This window comes from Papio anubis, chromosome 6 (assembly GCF_008728515.1).
Source record: "Papio anubis isolate 15944 chromosome 6, Panubis1.0, whole genome shotgun sequence".
In the NCBI taxonomy this organism is placed as follows: Eukaryota; Metazoa; Chordata; class Mammalia; order Primates; family Cercopithecidae; genus Papio; species Papio anubis.
In genome coordinates this window covers 158,035,569-158,056,991 of record NC_044981.1, presented here as the reverse complement: position 1 = coordinate 158,056,991, position 21,423 = coordinate 158,035,569, and the positions used below count along the sequence as shown (strand labels likewise).

The 21,423-nt window shown below is 40.1% G+C and overlaps 1 protein-coding gene and 1 long non-coding RNA gene across 5 annotated transcripts in view; both read left to right on the top strand.

Annotated features, from left to right (window-relative positions):
- The window catches only part of PRKN (parkin RBR E3 ubiquitin protein ligase), a 1,413,696-nt gene that overhangs the window by 1,183,326 nt on the left and 208,947 nt on the right, over window positions 1-21,423 (top strand). The gene's annotated exons all lie outside the window — the stretch shown is intronic.
- On the top strand, window positions 8,198-13,708 carry LOC103884122. The gene is made up of 3 exons (XR_646616.3): window positions 8,198-11,700; window positions 12,704-12,962; window positions 13,631-13,708. It is a non-coding gene; the product is annotated as an uncharacterized LOC103884122 (long non-coding RNA).

Here is a 21,423-nt window from a genome sequence, read left to right as displayed (position 1 = left end):
GAAAATCTAAAGCTACATCTGTGGGCTCTGGAAGCATATAGAGAGGTCATAAACAATGGATTTGGAAACTGGTTTCCTGGCTTTACTTGTTTCCTTCTTGTTTCCTTCTTTCTCTTCCCCTTTTCCTGATGCATGTTGTTTTGCTGTGGTTTGTACATCCTAAGCTGCCCATCTTTTCTGGGGTTTAAGGAGTATAATGGAAAGCCATTGTCTGGAAGAAATTGTGGTTAGATTATGTCATTTCAGAAGTAGAACATGGCCCAATACATAAAAGTTAGAAGAAGATGAATCTCCTTTTACTCTTTGCTCTAACAGTATGGACAATGAAGAACAAAATAAGCTGCCTCGGGGAGAAGTGAGTGTCTCATTCAATACATCGTTCAAGGAAAAGTCATTGGTAGCAAAGCTGTAGAAGAATTATAGAGTTCTAGATGCGCAAAAAGCCCTAGACATCATTAACTCCAGTGATTCTCGGTGTGGTTCACAGATTTATTGTAAGATGCCTGTGAATTCACCCATGCTTAATGTTTTTCCTTCAACTATCAAGATAGAAAAAGTACAACTCTTACTATGTGGGTATTCAAGAAATGTTTGCTGTTACAAAAAAAAAAAGTGTGTAAAAAGTTGAAACCCAAATTCTCTGCCATTTGTGGGATGTAAAATTTTTTGGAGCTAGACACCCATGTGTTGAGCCCTAGGCTCCAGAGGATTCTAATCTTCTAGTCATTTCACCCACCACCATGTGCCTGGGTGGTCTTCCACACAGCTGTGGTTTCTATTGTATATCCTTTCCATCTGAAGACTTCTGTGTCTTTAGTTGAGCTTCTGTAAAATAGGTGCTATCGTTAGTATTTATGAGTCTTTTGTTCACACATATGGGAATGTCCATTGGAAAATCAGATTCCAGACACTTTGCTCCACTGTGTCACAGGCTTATCTGTTCCCTCAGGAGCAATGTACCTTAACTAATAAATGAAGACAGGGATTTCCATTTAAATGATGATGTCAGTCCACCTAGGAAAGGCCTGATAAATGTGGGATGGATCCAGCAAATTTATTACCAGTATAAAGAATTATTTGAAAGTACCACCTCCCAGGATTCAAGCTGCAGTGTTACACTGGTTTCCTGTCTTTATATTCCTGTCCTAAGCCTTTTCATTCTTCTTGGTAAATCATGTATTTGGTGTTTAACATTCATCGAATGTATGAATGAATGAATGAATAGAATAAATGGTTGCATGAATCTTAATAATCTAGGAGTAACATCAATAAACTATTACTTTTATTTTCCAGTATTAATCATCATTTATCTCAGTATTAAAATTGCTTACCTTGCCCCAACAACGACCTCTTTGAAAAATATTTAAGCACCTTTATATACTTATACAATATACAGTGTTTTGATAGCACACATAGTATATAATTCAGAAAACCAAAATAACACTATGTTCAGGGATCCACAAAAAGTCCATTAGAAACCTGAAAGTACTGCAGAATTTACAGAATTGATGTGCTCTATCAAAGGCTACATACAAGGCCAAGTAAAGAGTACATTCTGATATGTAAAATGTGTTACTCTTGGGAGCACTGAGATTTCGGTTTTGACTCAGCACAGAATATTTGTACATAGATAGAACGCAACAGAGATTGTATTTTGGTATCAAATACTACTCTAGCCTCACTCTACTAACCCTAGATCCTACTTTTACTACACTCATAAAAAAAAATTAATTGATTTCCTGAAGAATTCACGTTATGCATTATTCTTTTTTTCTGGCCTTATTGCTAGTCATCAGAACTCTCTCACAAACTTTTATGACTCTGATGCAAAATGTTGACGTGTTTAGTACTGGAAAACAGCATCAAAATATGGAATACATTATACTCACTGACCTGGGAATGCAGAAAGCTATGGCAATCAGACCTTCCGAGTTATCTATAAATAAACCATCTTTATCTTATTTGGTGTTGTCTCAGAGTATTATATGTCTGGGAGATAATTTATTAAAATAATGCTTGAAGTTGGATGAGGAGTTTTCTGTTTTTAATTAGAAATCCAGAAACAAAATTTAACAACTGCAGAAAAATACACATTTAAATGAAAATAGAATTTCAAAAATCTTATTAGTGACTATAAGTTAAGGAAATGCGATGAATTTCTTAAGGCCTCTAACAGTCACTGTCTCCTTAAACAAACACCGTGCTGTGTTGTTCAGAGGCAGATTTATCAGGGAACTAACGAGGCCTTCGCCTTGGGCTCCTTGCTTGCATGGGTCCTTTCCAAATCCTCTTAACCATGTTCACTTTCTTGCATTGATTTTCTTAAAAAGAGTTTCAAAAATTATAAAAATGAAGTTGTAAAGCCTCCCGCAAATATGGTTCTAGGCCTGTGCAAGTATAGGATATGGCCTACTTCGTGCAAAGAAATGTATATATGTTTTTGGTTAAAATTGTTATTTCGAACCACTTATAACAACAGCGTTAAAATATTGTTGGAGGTTTTAGTGAAATGAGAGTCTGAACCCCATTTTCAGCCTTTACATAGGAAAGGAGTCCGTGAAGATAAATTATGATGATACCTACCCTTTTACTCAAAGATTTAAGTAATTATTGAGTTTAAACTCCAAATTAACAAATAGATATCAAGCTGTCTTTTCAATAGGTGGAGCTTGGAAAGAGAAAACATGTAGATGATCAATATTTAATAATAAAAGGAAAAAAGAAAATGGTTACTTTTCGTATTCTTTAAGCCAATTTTAATTTATTTTTGTAAAAATATGTAATTTAAATTGTGCTTAGGTATTTTTTAAACCAAATTGAGATTTTTTAAAACTAGTCTCCAAATGTATGTGGTTTACATCATGATGTTTTCAGGGAGACACCAGAAAGAACAGGTGTTTCTCAGGATGACTAACTGTGGGTTCATGAGCCTTCACTCCAGCTGTCCCCATGCAAGTTTGCCTCAACCGCCTGGACACTCCAGCACGTAGAGAGTGGAATAAAATCTTGTTGGTACTTTAGGTTTTGATATACAAGATGTTCTTCATCAAAGAGCATTTTTAAAAAGAAAGTTGATGTTATGAAATGTCAAAAAATATGCATTCCATGTTTATTTGACATATGTCCAAAAATCTAATTTAAACTCTAAGATCAGCTCATTTGCAGATTGGAAATAAGTCTCGCTAGACTTTCTGCCTGTGAGACAGCTTGAAGTGCAAAGATAGAAAGCTTCGGAGAGTATTTATTTTAGTTAAAGAAACTGTTCACAAATGTACAAACAAGTTCTGCATACCATTCCTCTGGAAAGCATCTATCAGTTGGCAGACATTCCTAGAAAGTGTTCTGTGATTTTGAGGTACAGTTGATCTTTGATGAGCAACTGGAAGTTGAGGGGTGCCAACCCCTCCTGCAACCAAAAGTCAACAGATAGCTTAAACTCAACTACAACTGGCCATTGTTGACGGGAAGCCTTATCAATAATATAAATGGCTAATGAGCAGGAATTTGTATGTCACATGTATTATAACTATATTCTTATGATAAAGTAAGCTAGAGAAAAGAAAACGTTATTAAGACAATCATAAGGAAGAGAAAATGTATTTTCTATTTATTAAATGGAAGTAGATCATCATAAAGGTCTTCACCCTCATCGTCTTCATGTTGAGTAGGCTGAGGAGGAAGAGGAGGGGTTGGTCTTGCTATTACAGAGGTGACCGAGGCAGAAGAAAATCAACGTATAAGTGGACTTACATTCTAACGCATGTTGTTCAAGGCTCAGCTGCATATAGAAAAGTGTATTTTTTTTTAACCCAACACAGACCACTAGCCATTCTCATTGTCTTTAACCAGTTTTTGTTGAAATAAAAGTAAATATGAAATAATTATACTCTTTTTTTTTTTTTTTCTTTTTGAGACGGAGTCTCGCTCTGTCACCCAGGTTGAAGTACAATAGCACAATCTCGGCTCACTACCACTTCCACCTCCCAGGTTCAAGCGATTCTCCTGCCTCAGCCTCCCGAGTAGCTGGGATTACAGGCACCTGCCACTACGCCCGGCTAATTTTTGTATTTTTAGTAAAGATGGGGTTTCACCATGTTAGTCAGGCTGGTCTTGAACTCCTGACCTCAGGCAATCTACTCACCTCAGCCTCCCAAAGTGCTGGGATTACAGGCGTGAGCCACCGCACCTGGCCAATAATTATACTCTTTCAAAATCATAAGATCCATCTTTTTGAATAATGTGTTAGAAAATCAGTTTTATGGCAAATCGATTGGAGAACAATTCTTTAGCTTTACAAGCTGCAGAGAGCTCAGAACAGTCCTGAAAACAGGCTTCTTGTGAAGATTGCATTGTTTCTGTGCATTTATTTTGGTCATGCTCTGACCTCTGTATAGGGCTGTGTGTCTAACATGGCAGCCTTTAGCCACACATGGCTGTTTAAAAGTAAGCATAATTAAAAAGTCAGTTCCTCGGTGACAGTAACCACATTCCAGGCGCTCAGTGGCCATACATGGCAGGTGGCTACTGTATTGAACAGTGCAGATATAGCCCATTTTCATCCCTGCAGAAAGTTCTATTGGACAATTCCGGTCTGGGAAAAGACCGGGACGTCTGTCCAAGGAGTACCATTTGCAAACTCAAGGTTTCCTGTGTTTTCAACACAAGCACTTTGAGCTATTCAGCTATAGTTGAGGGAGGGGAAAAAAAAACTTTACCAAAATACAGCAATTTCTTGACTATAAAAATATGAAGCAGCATTTTCCAGAGTAGGGGTCATGCAATCCAGGTTCCAACAGATGATGCCAGGACCATGGCAGGAGTTGGGGTACAGAGAGATAGAGCAGAGATCTGCAATCCAATAGTTGGAGGCACCGGGTAAGCCAGATTAAACCAATTTCTTTCCTATAGGACTTAAAGCTTTCAATATGCAAACACGTATTGCTTGAGCAAGCAGAACAGCACACTCAGCATTTCCTCAGCTCTATAGAGCAAGAACTACCTTTTGTGTGGTACATTTTGTAAGACAGGTGTTTTATGAAGCTACTTGGGATTCAGATGGCTTGCTTTATTTTTCTAATGCATAGTGCTGAGTTGCGTACTGCTAGTCACAATGAACAGGTGATACCCAAAAATCAGAGCCATTAGGCCCACAATAGTTCTTTTTTGTAGAGAATTAATGAAAGCATGACTTTCAAAATGATATAGTATAATTGCCTCAAATGTGTTTTTGAGACTACAGTATATTTTTACAGTAAAATCTTTTTCTTTCTAACACTGCCATTGATATATATATTTACGGGTTTAAGATCAATTAGAGAAGATGGGATGAAATTTTGTGATCATGTGTGCTTAGTAACTCTCCTTCCAAGGATCCCTATTAAATGAACATGAGAATAACTTATATAACAATAAAAGATAAATAAAATATTTTCATAGGGCAAGTGTCACCATGTGTCAATCTCATAGAATGTTAACTGCATGGGGCATTATGATAATAACCAAAAAAATGACATGTAGATTGTGTTTTTGTTTTCCATGTGTGAAGAAGTGCTTCTGCAAACAGCGAGAACAATCCTAAGGAGGTGGTGCTTGGGTCCAGCTCAGCTGGGGCAGACCTGGGGGCAGCTTGCATCTCCCTAAACCCCAGCATTCTGAATGGTGATCTTCCCCTTTCCAGCACTATTTTGTATTAGATAAAAATATGGAAACGATCAACTTTTCCATAGTATTACAGCAGCTAAGTATGTTCTTGACATAATTATACAGCGGAATACAATACTCTCTTACGAAGAGTGAGGTCAATCCGTGTCCTGATACGGAACCACTTTTAATACACAGAATGAAGTAAAGACAGCATGAAAAGGGGATCCATGCGCATGAGTGTGTAAGATATTTTCTGGAAAGAAGCTAAGACACCCCAGGGACAGTGGCTGCCTTTGGGTAGAGGAAGTGATGATGTGAGGGAGGAAGCCTTTACTTTTCAGTTTATAACCTTCTAGAATGTTTGAGGTTCCTGAACATGTAGATTGGTAGTTACTTTTTTATAACATGAGGGACTGAGCTTATGAATTACTTTTTTTTCTTAATTAAACTTAGTAATGTTACATGTTAAAAATAAAAGCAATGTGACCAATAATTAAATTAGGTAGAATTTTACACCTTTTTAGGCATAGTGTTTCTTTGAGGTTAGACTAGGGAGAAGGAAATACGCTTTTCACTGGCAGAGACCGAGGGCACAGAAACCAACTCCATGGAGCCTCGCTGCTGTTCCAGAAAGAGCCAGGCCTGCAGGTGGTGGTCTGGCTGGCCACTCTTAAACTGGAATGTGTCAGGAGCAACTCTCCTATCATACCCACGTAGCTGAATGTCATTTTTTAATGAGAATGAAGTCCACTGGGAAATTTAATTTACCTTCGCAAAATAGGGTCTCTGAAACATGTCACCAAATGTATTGAGCAGCCAAGGCAAATCAGTGATGTTTTAATTAAATTACACAAGATGTCTAAATAGTTCTTACATTATAGGAAAACATGTCCCATTGCTACTTTGCACATCTCTGTATTCTAGCAATCGTCTTCCTACAGGGCATTTGTTCAGCTAGTGCCCCTTGAGGGTCAGGGCAGAGATTGTCTAGCATATGGCCAGAACATCCCATGTTAGCCCCATGGCATGATGAAGAAGCAGCACACCCTCACTCTTCACACGAAACAGGAACACCAAGGCCAGCACTAAGCAACTGCTGTTATTCCTGTTGTTCATGACGTTTAGGCAGAGTTCAAGGGAGCCCACACAGAATGAACGCTCAGGACTAGAGTGCCAGGCATTTCTCTTGCTTGTCCAACATTCCATTGGGAAGGGCTAAGTCGATCAATTATTCAATCAGCTGTCTCTACAAGCTCCTGGGAGGGAATAGGGCTTTTCTTGGGTAAAGACCAGCCAGTCCCATGGGCACTGGTTTCCAAGAATCTGCAACAGATGTAGAAATCACATTTCCTAAGATTCCAAGGAATGCAGTCATTTTTCCTCCTTCTCCACTTGGCATCTCAGTGGGCCCCCGGGTTCTACCAGTTGAGGTCCTCAAAGACTCACTTTTGCCTCTTTTGCACCAAGAAGTGGAAACTTGAAGTGTGCCCTGGGCAAATCTGATCTGGCCTGGCTTGACCTTCAGTCCCACCTCCCCTAAGATTTGGAGGTCCTTAGGAGGTACACCTGGCAGAACTATCCAAGCCTACCATACAGGCCTTTGTCCCCACTGTCCATTAAAAAGTTGATGTTGTGGATGGAGACTAAGGAGATTTCTTAAAGTCCAATTTATTTTAGAATATTTTCCAAGGAGAAGGAAAACATCAAGTAACTACAAGGCCACAGGTAAGGCCCAGGTCCAATGTATAACCCTTGCCTGTCTGTTTGCCCATTCTTGAACCAGGATCAGAAGAAGTGTACAAGTGAGAAGGAGCCCAGTCAGAAGGAGATAAGCCTCACTGTTGCACTCTAGGAGGTAATTTGTCAAGCGGGCCTATTGCTGCACTTCCAAAAAGCAATTTTCTTCCTCCTTTCTATAGAAGAAGGCCAAGAATGCCTGTTTCTTTCTCTAATCAAAGCCGCCTGTTACTCTCTTTCAGATAGATAATATATTGTTCCTGACACACATCACATTTTTCTTCACAAAGCCATGTTGGTTATTGACCAGAGTTAAGGGACAGTCTGGGAATTTGATGCCAAGTGATTTTTTTCCCAATTCCTCTCAAGGTATTAGTGCTAAACCGTCAGGGCTGTAATTTGGAGGAAGTCTGTGTTCACTCTTCCTGTGGCCACCTCCCCATGTAGATGAACCCAGTCCACTTGCAGAATGTGACATATCCCTAAATAATTCTTACACATTATCAAATGCAAGCTTTTGATTGTGTCCTTCTTAGAATTTGAGGCCAGCCGCGGTGTAATCCCAGCACTTTGGGAGGCTAAGGCGGGCAGATCACGAGGTCAGGAGATCGAGATCATCCTGGCTAACATGGTGAAACCCCGTCTCTACTAATATGAAAAATTAGCTGGGCATGGTGGCGGGCGCCTGCAGTCCCAGCTACTCGGGAGGCTGAGGCAGGAGAATGGCGTGAACCCGGGAGGCGGAGCTTGCAGTGAGCCGAGATCGCGCCAGAGCACTCCAGCCTGGGCGACAAAGCGAGACTCTGTCTCAAAAAAAAAAAAAAAAAAAAAAGAACTTGAAGCATTGTTCTTTATGTGTACAAGCCTGCGTTTTGACATGCCCTGATTATTTGAAGGAAATAGAATAAATAGTCCAGTTAACTTGTAAGTTAGTTATTTGCATCAGAAATAAGATGGAATTTTATTTGCTGGAGTTTTAAAGAATGTAGAGCTTGGAATGGATGTGTCCTAAAAGAGAAATTCCGCAGTGATTAATCAACCTTGTTTAGACCATTCATTTAAATGGTTTTACATGTAAATAGGAAGTACATAGAAAAGCTATGTATTCAGAAGATAGCTGCTATCTGGAAGGAAAGAAATCTAAATCAAAGTAGACTTCTCAAAAACTCTTTTATGTGATGACATGACTGGGCTTTGTATAAGCAGTATTGTATTGCTGTAAAGTTCAGAAGCTGCTTAATCAATAAGAAAAGTTGAAGTAGAGAGATAGGATTAAAGAGATAAGATCTTTGTTAGACTAAATCTATTGACCCAGAACTTCCTGTAATGGGATGGATGGGAACTGCTTCACCTTGTTAATGTAACAGAGGTTTTCCATCTCAAAATTGCTGTTTGGAGACTATGTCACTGTGTCTATTTTTAGCTTCTTGGTCTAAAGAAACCACAGATTGTTTTTGCAAGACCTCAGAAAAGCACAAAACTTCCATTGTAAACATGATTTAGATAAAACAGTTACTGGGTATGCTTTTAATATTCTGAGCATCACGTTAAACATCATTGATGTAAAATCAGAAATCTGCAGGGACACAAGCTACCTCGGAATGTGAATAAAATAGCCAGCATGAAACCAACTCTATAGGCTATTTACCTTCCCTGTACAAACAGAACTGCTTGCTGGTAGAGCGTGACCCCCAGCACCTGGCTGTCAGCCAGCAGGGGCAAGTTTCTATCAGGTCATAGTTAGAATCTGTGTGTGCACAACAGACGGACTGTAGACTAAAATGTCAGTTTCCCTCCTGACGTCAATCTCCCCCTTTCTCTTGCTAACAGAACCTATTTTTTTTTCTTTTTTTCGAATGTGCACTGCTTTGGGAAATGACCTCATTTTCCAGGTCAGTAGTGAGTTGTGAGTAGTCTAAACCAGTCTTGCTAATCCTGTGACCCTTACCTAGTGATCAGGTTTGAGAAGATCCAGGCCCTTCTAGAGTTCATTGCACTACTGAGTGCATCAGCTCTGAAGCCACTCCATTGTTGGACTGACTGTAATGGGATATGATACATTTCCTTTCCATTTAAGCCAGTTAAATTGGAGCTTTCTGTTTCTCCAATCAAAATCTCTTAATGGGCACACAGGCATTTATTTCTCTTAATAATGACCAAAGGAATTCATTTACTAAGGACTTTGAGCAGATATTGGGAAAAAAAAAAAGAATTATTTGATCGGAGCTTTTTAGTAGCAAACAAAATCACCTCCAGATTATTATATTCCATAATATTTTCGTGTCCACTGTAACGGTAATCAGCAATTTAAAAAAATCTTTTTGTTCCTCTCTGGCTAAATGGATTGTAGTAGCCTCCATTATATTATTCCGACACTAGTTCCATGGCGTGTGGCCAATTCCTAGGACTGCAGTGACATAAGTGGATGGGAGTTTATTTCTCTCTCTCATAAAATTATGTCTGGAGCTGGGATGCTCCACTCCACCAAGCCTTTAGTTGCCTTCATCTACATGGTGTAAGGTGGCTCAGCCTCAGGTCCACATTTCAACCAGAAACAAAGGGGAAGGAGAAGAGGACATTCCCAGTCTCTTTAAAGGTCAAATCTGGAAGTAGCACACAACATTGCACTCATATTCTGACAGAGAAAAGTTACTTGTGAGGCTACGTGGCCAGCCCCCAAAGCAGTTGGGAAATATCTTTATTCTGGGTGCAATGTGCCCAGCTAGAAACTGTTCCTATGAAGAAAAGGGCGAATGGATGATGAGCGGACAAATGTCAGTCTCTGCCTCATCTGGTGTCTTTTCTGTCTCCTTTTATCATTACTCAAATACCATTCAGTTGTCTCCAGTCTCAGAGTTTCATATTTTCATGCAGGAAAAGAAAAAAGTCTTCTGGCAAGAAGCTACTTCTTTTTTATTTCTAACAGAATTGAGTATTTCCTTGGTGATGTTCTTTTTAACAATATATATTTTTCACTTTCTGTATTCCCAGGCATGAGAAATTAGACCCCCAACTCTCAATAATACCCATAAAATTGTATTCACCCCTTCTATTAAAAGGTGTTGCCACGATAACCTTCTAATGTTGTGCAGATAAATAGAGTTCGCATTCAGTATTGCCATAAACTGAAAGCAGAGGCACAATTCTAGAAAATTCTCTAGTTGGATTGACATTTACACCTGCTGATTATTTTGTTCTCATGTCACATACAAAGGCACTACTAAACCATGTAGAACCACATGTTCCACGGACTAAAGCTTTTGGAGTTACAAATTGAATATGATATTTCACATAGCACTTGGAGTAATATCAGCTTCTGATTTACATTTCTAACAGAAGTCCTAGGAGTTTTAGCTTTTATTCTTCTACCGCAATCACTAGAAATCATGCTGTTTTTAGCAACTAAGCTATTCTCATAAGAAACATTCACCAAGGGGAAAAATTCAGTATATTCTTTCTTATATTGAAAATAAATCAGTAATACTTGTAGGGGAAAATTGTTTATTCTACATGCATGAATTGGTTATCCAGTATGTATATGGCTCTCTGCTAGATGCTACAGGCACACAGAGGTGATGCCACAGCCACCATGCTGGAGAAACACATCATCTAATGGGAAGACAAGACACGTCTGTGTGAAACAGCATAGCCACATGGCAACATGTAATTGTGCCGGGGAATGTCCCACAGAAATCCAGGATGCTTAATGACCTTAATGACCCAGTTCCTGCATCACTGTGAACACACCTCATAGTCATGTGTGTCACACTGCTTGTGTGCATACCACTTGCCCACATGTGGAGCTGCTGTGGGGCTGCTGGTGGGGTGAGCAGGAGCTGCCTTCTATTCATTTTTGTATCCTCAGCAACGACCCCTGCATTCAGCACACTCATTGTGTCATGAATGATGCTGTGAGAAAGGAAAAGGTTTGGAATCAAGAATGGGGAGCTTCATTAAGCACACTGAGGGATGGAAAAATTTGGTCTAAAGTGGTGACTGAAGTATTTCAGGCAGAAGATTCTGCACCAGAGTGAAGGGTCAGGAAGCCAGGCAGCTGCAGAGAACACGGCCAGGGAGGAATGAATAGGCGATGGGGAGGAGTTGTGGGCTCATGGTGCCTGATCAAGAACAGGAGAGGGAAAGGGAGTCTGGCCCTGCGGGCTAAGGATTCGGGACTTCATCCTGCAGACCATGGAGGCCAGACAAGGGCTTCCAGGGGAAGTGACATGATCAGATCTTTTGGAAAAAGTAATCTAGTGTGAGGGTGAGGAGAACAGGTGGAAAGGGGGTTCACTGCAAGTCACAGAGACCACTGTGACGGTGAGTATCTTGTGTGAATATACAGCCTTCCGACCTTATAAAACAGGAATCGCTATTTATCTTTTCTCCTTCTACTAGTGAAGCAGCATTGGTAGTCCCGGGTAAATCCCCAGGGTTCCTTATCTCACGCCAAGAAAATTAAGTACACAGACACGTGGGTGGGTTAAGAAGTGGAAAGTATAGGCAGAAGAAAGGAGAGAGGAGAGCAGCTCCTTGCAAGAGAGAAATATCTGAAAAAAAGGGTCAAGGTGGCGGATCACAGCAGATTTTATAGGTAGCCTTGAGGAGGCAGTGTCTGATTTATGTAGGACTCACAGATTGGTTTGACCAGGTGGTGTGGCATTTACATAGCACGCAGAGAAGGCTCTTGGCCCCACCCTAATCTTATTATGCAAACAGACTTTCCACTTGATGGGGCCATCTTTTCTGCTCCTGACTGTACATGTGGCTGGCAAAAAGAGAAGATGGAGCCGCCATTTCGAACATGGCTAGTCCCAGGGACTATATTCCTATGGGCACAACTGCCAGCATGTACCCGTGCAAGTTTCCAGCATGCTTGTTTGTGTCTACAGCTCGATTTTACAGGCTGCTCTTTGTTGGAAAGGAAAATGATTTGGGGGCTGCTTTTCGTTAAAAGGAAAACCTACTGAGGACTTCCGCACCCTCACTGTCTGCCTAAGTAATTTCTTTTTAACTCCTATATCACTAGTTTTCAGAAATTATTTTAAGAAGTTTAGGTTTGTAGTATCATATGCATTTAAGGCTGAAACCTTGGGGATGTGGAAGATTTGGATCATTATTTTATTTTAGAGATTATTTAGAAATTGAATTCCTAACCACTCTCTGTATAATGTATAATAGCTAGTATGGTACACTATAGAATATTTATACTCACCCATCTTTATTATGCTGCATAATTTGCTGCCTTTCATTTTTTAATCTAAAAATATGAGTGTAATATTTAAAAGTCTTAAATAGCAAATTTTCCTTACTGTTTCCTCAGCATCCACCATGGTATCCAACACACATATAATTGTATAAGAGGGTTTCATATGGAAAAGTCCCGCGAGTGACAAGATTTGCAGATTTATAAGAGGCTTTCTACCAATATTTGAGAAGTGATGGCAGGTGTAAGGGGTGGACGGTGACAGCCACCCTTCTTGACTCAGATATTCCAGCATCCACGTGCATGCACCAGTGAACATGAAAAAGTGAAAGGCAGGAAAGACCTTCTGACCATGACATTCCAGCCGTGTTACCACGTAAGCGTCTTCCCACTCTCGTAACCCGTGGTTTCTATTTAGCAGGGATGTTTTTTTCTGAATTAATTTATTTCAAAAATACAAACAAAAGCAAGTAAAAAATCTCACAAAGCTAATTTATAACCACCCTAGGTATTTCCAGTGTCTTTAGAGCATTTCACATTAGTTCACTGGGAACCACGGCCTACCCTGGAACAGATAGAGTATGGAGTAAACTCCTGAGTAGGGAGCTGGGTCCAGACTCAGACACACACATACCATATACATATACCCACACTCACACACACACACCCATATACACACCCCTGTTTCACAAACTAGATCCAGAAATAAATTTCTTACCATTTTACCTATGAAAAGGTTATTTTTTTACTTAAATGAACCCTGAAACTTGTGCATTTGAATTTTAATCCAGTTAGTTTTACACAGATCCCAAAGTCTCTAGGCCAAATTTTTCTGCAAGGAGAAGCATTTTGTACTTGTAGATACATAGATTTTATATATATATATGTGTGTGTGTGTGTGTGTGTGTAGAGAGAGAGAGAGAGAGAGATAAGATAGATAGATAGATAGATAGATAGATAGATAGATAGATAGATAGATAGATTGATTTTTAATAGAGCTAATTATAGTGAAAGTTTTAAATTGATATTAGTTTTTTGTTTCAGGGAATGGTATGAAGGTGAAGATTTGCAAATGTTTACCCCAAACTCCTTCTTTATTAAACACTTTTGGCATCTATCTAATTTCCTTGTATGCGTGTATCTCCGGTGTTTGCAAAGACTTTCCCTATGTATCCCTAAAAGTAGGGTCCATTGTAACAGTTCCAAAACATTCCTCAAAGCTGTTCTTTTATAATCTCATCATTCTCATCCCTGAGCACCTCCATTTCCCAAGCCTGGATAACAGACGCAGGTAATCCACCTGCATGTCTGATATTCAGATTTATAATTCCCTTGCTGGTAAGACTGACATGATTTTTTTCAGAGCACCCTGACTCTTTCCAAAGGATAGGTGCCCTAGAGCAGCAGGGACAGTGCTCCTAAATAGCCCTACACATTTGCAGTGTATATGTCCATGGTCACTCACACGTACAAGCCCCCTAAAGAGAAAATCTTCTCCTTTTAACCTATATTGGATTCTGCCCAGGTTCCTTTCTTTGGGGTGGTCTTACTGGGCCACCTACCTCGGGACACTTTTAACTCATTTAGTTGATTTCTTCCAACACTAGGTCATTAAAATGTGGGAGTGCATCGGTTTCCTCAGCAATGTTGCTGGGTGAGGGTGGGGGGTGGCATTTGCACAATTTTTTTTTTTTTTTTTTTTTTTTTTTTGGGCGGGGTCTGGCTTTGTTTTCCAGGGCGGGAGTGCGGTGGCATGACCAGCTCACTGCAAGGTCCACCTCCCGGGTTCATGCCATTCTCCTGCCTCAGCCTCCCAAGTAGCTGGGACTACAGGTGCCCACCACCATGCCCAGCTAATTTTTTGTATTTTTGGTAGAGACGGGGTTTCACGGTGTTAGCCAGGATGGTCTCAATCTCCTAACCTCGTGATCCGCCCACCTCGGCCTCCCAAAGTGCTGGGATTACAGGCATGAGCCACCACACCCAGCCTTGCACAATTATTTTTAAGGCTGAACAAATGATGGAACTTGTGGAACTTGCATTCAGGTAAAATAAACATTATCAGGCGGTGGAGTGCTATGTTCTGTTTGAAGCAATAAAATATCCTGTAGGTAGTTGAAAATAGGAAACTGAAATTTGATGTGTTAGGATTTTGGTAAAGATTTGAATTATCGTTAGAAAGGAATTGTTGAAGCTCTCCAATAATTGGTCTGTTCTCTGAAGTTGAGCAGATTATTAGCCTTTTCTCTTAAAAGAAGTAAGCCTTGGGCGGGGTGTGGTGGCTCACGCCTGTAATCCCAGCACTTTGGGAGGCCGAGGCGGGCGGATCACGAGGTCAGGAGATTGATACCATCCTGGCTAACACGGTGAAACTCCATCTCTACTAAAAAATGAAAAAATTAACCAGGCGTGGTGGCAGGCACCTGTAGTCCCAGCTACTCCGGAGGCTGAGGCAGGAGAAGCGCTAGAACCTTGGAGGTGGAAGTTGCGGTGAGCCGAGATCGCGCCATTGCACTCCAGCCTGGGCAACAAGAGTGAAACTCCATCTCCAAAAAAAAAAAAAGAAAAAAAAGAGAGAGAGAGAGAGAGAAAAGACGCAAGCCTTACAGGTCTTCGTAGACATGGAATGAGGCTGCTCCAATTCCTGCTAGTCTCTGGAAGGGCTAAGAAAATGGAAGGGACAATTTCTTCTAAAAGTATGATTTTTCAAACCAGGATACCTGATATGGAAGATGATACCCAGTGCCACAGGAGAAGGTGCATTTGCGTAGACACTGGGGCAGGTCTGGGTGGGGAATGACACTTTTATGTTGAACCAAACACAGGAATCTTCAAAAAGTGTCTAAATTTACAGCCCTTCCTTTGGGCTATGACCTCCAGACATTCCAAGTAGTTTTTGGTCTCTTTGTTCTCTTTCCTGTGCTGTCCAGGAACACCTGTGAGGGAGAGTTTGAGAAGTGTCCATTTAAGTGATGGCAAGAAGCCCGTGTGCACAGTCATGGCCCAGTGACAAAAAAAGTTGGCTAAAACATCAGAGTGGTGTGAAATGAATAAAGGGTTTTTCTTTGTTTTTTGATGCTTCTTACATAAAATGTTTTTGCTGCTCTGTTGTTTTTATAACATGCTCAATAAGTTTCACTGCTCTACAAAGTAGATTAACGTTCCTGTATTATTTATATACCATGGAAAAGGAACTGGTCCCACAAGGACTGACATTAATTTGTGTCAAATGATATTTTTCTTCATCATCAAAATGTGAGCAATTAAATCTCCACTTCTGAAATGTGAGAAACATATGAAAGAATGTTTAACCCATGAACAATTTTCCCGCCAGAGATAAAAATCAGTTGGACAAATAATGTTTATAAATCTTCTTTGATTTCGAAAATATTTTTATATCTTATTTTGCGGAAGACAACTTATCTGTAGGACAGCCTCTTCCAACACGGCCTCTCTTAAACTGAGCTGCTGTAATTCTATGAATGGGCTATACTTCATCCAAATATGGAGGTTTAGGTGTTTTATTACTGGAAACTGAAACTGTGTGAGTTTAAACAGAAACCAGCCATCTCTCTGTCCCAGTGCTGTGAGGTCATAAGTAAGCCATTTACCTTTCCTGTGCCACTGTTTCCTGTTCCTCTGCAAAAGGAGGCGTCTTCCATCTCTAAGACTCGGAGCTGTCTTGCATTCTGGTATTGATATTACCAGAGCAGATGGGCTAATGTGTGACTCACCTCACTAAACCTGTGAACTTGATGCTCACTGTGGCCCCAGGTGAGGTAGCTGGAGGGACACGGCCATCAGCCACAACCAGGTGTCAAAATCATCCCCATCCTTGTCTTCTCACATTCCCTGAGGCATCTACTTTCAGCAATCACTCATCAAGTCGGATATTGGAAGATGAGACTCTTGCCTTTCAATACCCTACATTTCACTGGAACAGGAAGGCATGCACTGACTAGGGAGAGGAATCTGTGGTTGTGGCTCGTACATCTCATAGACATAAGACAGCTGTTTTAAGTGACAGACTCCTAAATTAAGATTTTCAAACAAGACTGTTCTTGTGAATATCAACACAATAATTCAGATAAAAACAAAGCAGGATTCCTGGCTTCTAAGCTAGAACTACGAGGCAGGCAAACTTGACTTCTTCGGCCCTTGGTATACAGTATGAGGCCTCAGGGAAGGCCTTATTTACTTGGCTCCTTGTTTCAGTTGTGGTTTAATTTCCAAGAATTTTCATCCAGTCTCTTAGTTTCTCACTGGACTTCACCTAATCATTCAAGACAAATAGTCACCTCCCCAAGAGATAATTATACCATCTCCCAAGGCAGTGTTTAATTGCTTTTACTGACAAGAAGTTACTCAATGTCTAACCTCAACCCTTTACTTCAGAAGTCTCGATCCCATGTATCTCGCAACAACTTTTCACAGCATTCTTGAAAACAATCAGATGTTAAAAGTACGGGTGTGCCCTGGAGTCAATTGTGTGTTATATGAGGGGGCACTATTTGTACACAACCCCATATCCACTTGGACACAGTTGAGAAAGACCCTACTGCTCTGCTATGATTTCTAGGATCTTTTCTCAGTGGGAGTTCTGCATGTTCCTGTCTTATTTCCCATTATCGCTGGGGTACTAGTGGATACCATTGAGGGCTTCAAGACTGCTTGCCTCTCCAAAAGGGTTAAGGCATCGCCTTTCCTTCGTGGAAGGGGCACAGGAATACCTCCTGGAGTGTATGGGAGGCCACATTGCATTCCCACAGCTGTGCACCCACTACGGCTATGGAAAACTCTATTTCTTTAACATATCAGGAGATATTTGTAGCTGGGAGGTTTACCGGTATTCATTAACAAACAGAAAGAGAAAACCAGAAACCACCAATCAGAATAAAATCCTGTCTCAATATGACATGGCTAAGTAAAGTCACACATGAAAAGTCTTTCCCCTGAGGATTACTTTAACAGTGACATTTTATGCATATATTATATCTATGGAAATTCTTCTGTCCCACAAATATATGTTAAATATTTTGAGGGATAAACAGATTTCTAAAACACAGTCTCGGATTAGGGGAATTTATTCAAGTTAATTCTAAGTCTCTGAGGACTGAGTGGCGGGAAAGAAATGTTTGAAAGCAGTGCTGTGTTAAAGGAGGCAGCAATGCCTGTGGCCTTTGGGTAAACTGAGCTGACCTAGAGAAACAGTGTCTGGGAAGGGCTGTCAGTCTCCCCCAAGGGTTCTGCAGACAGCTGATTCAGTGCACTGTCAGAAAAGAGACTCCAGCCCTGTAGAGGCCAGTCTCATAAAGAAGACTGGAGAGCCGGAGAATGTTCTGATTAACAATAGCTTGGCCTGACCAGGAATATTAGAGTATCAACGAAAGAGGAAACTCTCATTCTAGTAGTAAAAGGAAGTGCAAGGGAAGAAGATGCAGTGCGTGTCCTCTTTGCCTCCCCACCTTTTAGATTTTACAAGGTGCTACCTATGGGTAAATGTTCCTCACCCCACCCCTCAGGCAGAGAGAGGCCACAGCACTTGGCAGCAGAAGGCATCTTGCTGTGAATTAGAAGGCACCCCTCCCTCATGTGGGCATGGCACCCAGCAGGTTGTAAGGTCCAGGGAGGGGAACGCCCTGTTTCCCAGCCCCTCTGGCCTTACAGGTGGAATTGTTTGTGCGAAACACAAATTACAGAAATGTACAACAAATCCCTGGCACCAAGTTCATACTTGGTGCTGTTGGGACTCAAGACACTTCACCCCTAAGTATGATGGTAGGAGACCAGAACATGCCACCCCAGAATATACTTCTTTGGCATATTTTGAGCTGGTTATTCTGAGAAATTGCAGACACAGGAGTGGCTCTGAATAGCTGTTCTTTTATGAAAGAAATCTATATCTATAAAGGAAAACAATTGTCATAGGAGTCTCACAAACCAGAGAAGATCTCATCACAGGAGGTAAGATTGGAGGTGATATCTTACCCAGACAGACTCCGTCACAGGTGATCACAAATTCTTCTGAGAGATGCACTGAAACAACTTTTACTACTTATGAGGCTTTCTATCTGCATTACAAGATAGCCTTTGTTCATCATACATTTCTTCCCCTCACCCTTCCATAACCTGTTACCACCCCCCAGCCAGAGGCCCCAAACCTCTATTCCTTTGTGTAGCCCAGGGATTCTATATAAACTCCAATTACCTAGCCCTTCTTTGAGCCTTATATTTTGAGGGACTCCCATGCATATGTACATAATAAATTTGTCTGTATTTTACCCTGTTGATCTGTCTACTGTCAGTTTATTTCATAGATTACATTATTGAAACTTCAGAGGATAAAGTCTTTTCTGTCCCCTACAGTGCTTAGCAAATGTTTGCAAATGAATGGATGAGTAAATGTAAAATTATATCAGAGGGTTTTCTCCTCAAGTAGCAATTACTGATGCAGTGAGATTTTATTTCATTATATTTATGTATTTATATTATAATTATTTATTTTTTGAATATTTCTATTTTATTTAAGATGTTAGCAGAACTTCTAATGGTTATAGCAGGTAAACAAGAAAGGATTAACCAGACAGGACAACAAAAAAGAAGACAATAGGAAATTATCACTTAATATTTTAGTTTGTGTGCATTAAAGAAACTTTTTGCCAATTGTTGTAGCCTAGGTACTTTTCAAAGTAAGCAAGAAGAAATTATTCAATAGTCAAGTATAATAACTGAAAGCTGTTGAACAGGTGTGTGTGTGTGCATGCACATTCACGTGTCTGAACACATGAGTGTCTGCTGGAGGCTGGAGCCAGCTGTACCAGGTTCACAAGAGCCAGTTATGAACATCTTTTCCTGGCTCCATGTTCAGCAACTTCATGTTGGCAGCTTGAAACTGACCATGATGAGAGTACTTATGAGACTGACTTTTTTTTTAGGAAGGTTGGAAAAGAGCTGGTTTATCAGCCCACTACTATATGTGAGTGATCATTTAATTATATTCAAGCTGCGGTCTTTAGAGGATACACAATACTAAATTGTATATATACACAGATTTGGGTTACAGGCAACTGAAACCTATCTTTCAGTTAATCTTTTGTGTTATGTTTGTTATATATTTGAGACACTGGTATAATTTGATTTAAAATATTTGATACCCATATTTATAACATTATCTAAGTTATTGGGTTGTTTACCAAAAATTACTTTAAATAATTTTTTTATTGTATCTGTAGGCTATTCTATAGCCAAGTAGTATACAGAACATTTTTAGCATCTATAATTAGAATACCTATTTCCAGATTAACATAGAAACATTTCTGATGCAATGCGTTAAATAGAATAATTTTAAAAAATAGTATAGCCTTCAAAGATCCCAAGTATAGGGATACTAAGTGCAGGTAGATTCTCTTGTCTCTGTCCATATTTTAATACTTAGGCTCTGGGAACCTGCCTCTTATAGCCTTCTCATAAACTAAACTTTTCCTCTTTTTGCTTTCTGATCATTTTCCCTTCTCTTGTTTTATAATAAAAGCATCCCTTAAATTCCTGCAGCACTGCAGTTCTCCTGCTCCCAACATCCCTGACCTGTTGGCCCTTTTATTCTAGTATTTAGAGGGCAAAGCTGAAAGCAAGATGTTGGAGTTCAGGGAGAAGAGATCAGAGCAGCCTACTCACAGGCAGGCTAGGCTCCAGGAAGAAAGTCCTCAGGGCCTAGAAGAAGTGAACCCTCTTCTACAGACCCAGGAACAGGATAGATGACACTCCTAAACTTTCTGAGGCTTGCAACTCTACAGAGCAAATTTTCAGTGTAAGGTTTGTTTTCCTGTTTTATAAAAGATGGCTTTATACTATATATCCTATGGCTTCACCCGTTCATCTCACACAGAACCACACACACACGAACACACACACACACACACACACCCTTTAGAAAATAAATGAATGTGTTGACTCAGAAATCTTATTTCCACATTAAGAGATGAAATATCATTTGCTTAGACAGAGTAGACATAAGAACAAGCTACAACAAACATACTTGATGTTTTGAAATGTGTAAAAAATTAAAGAAATGTTAAAACCAGTCTGCAGAATTTCACGTTGTTTCCTGTGATCTCCTACGTCAAATGGATGCAAGGACAGCAGCCAGCCCTGCTCTCCTGACAGGCTCCGTCCTGCGTACACCTACTCATTGGGAAGGAAAGCAGATGAGTGTCTCCCTCCAAACTCTTATGATGTTGTGCACTGATAAGAGGTGAAGGTATAATTTTGAAAACTTTTACTCATCAAGACTCCTTTGCAGAAATATCTCTTCACCTCCATATTCACCAGTTTTTGTTTAGTATTTAATAAATGTAACATCCTATGCAAGCAGATGAGGTTACAGTTGTTTGAGGAAATTCAGCTCTGAAAAAGCATAATCCCTCTGGAATTCAAAACCTTCAATTTAAACTAATTTTGGTTTTAACTACTGTTGAGTGTAAAGATAGTTTTAAGCCTGGGCAGCATAGTGAGGCCCCATTTCTACCAAAAATAATAAAAAAAATTAGCCGAGCGTGGGAGCATGCACCCGTAGTTCTAGCTACTTGGGATACTAAGGCAGGAGGATCACTTGAGCCCAGGAATTCAAGACTACAGTGAGCTATGTTCATGCCATTGTACTCCAGCCTGGGCAACAGTGTGAGACCCTGTCTCTGGAAAAATAAAAAATAAGATATTGTTTTGAAATATCTTCCTATAGATACACAAAACAATTTTTTTTCTATTTGGGAGCATTTCATTCAGAACACTTCTGCCCAATATTATATGGAGTTATTTTTCACAGGTGCTGCAAATACAAG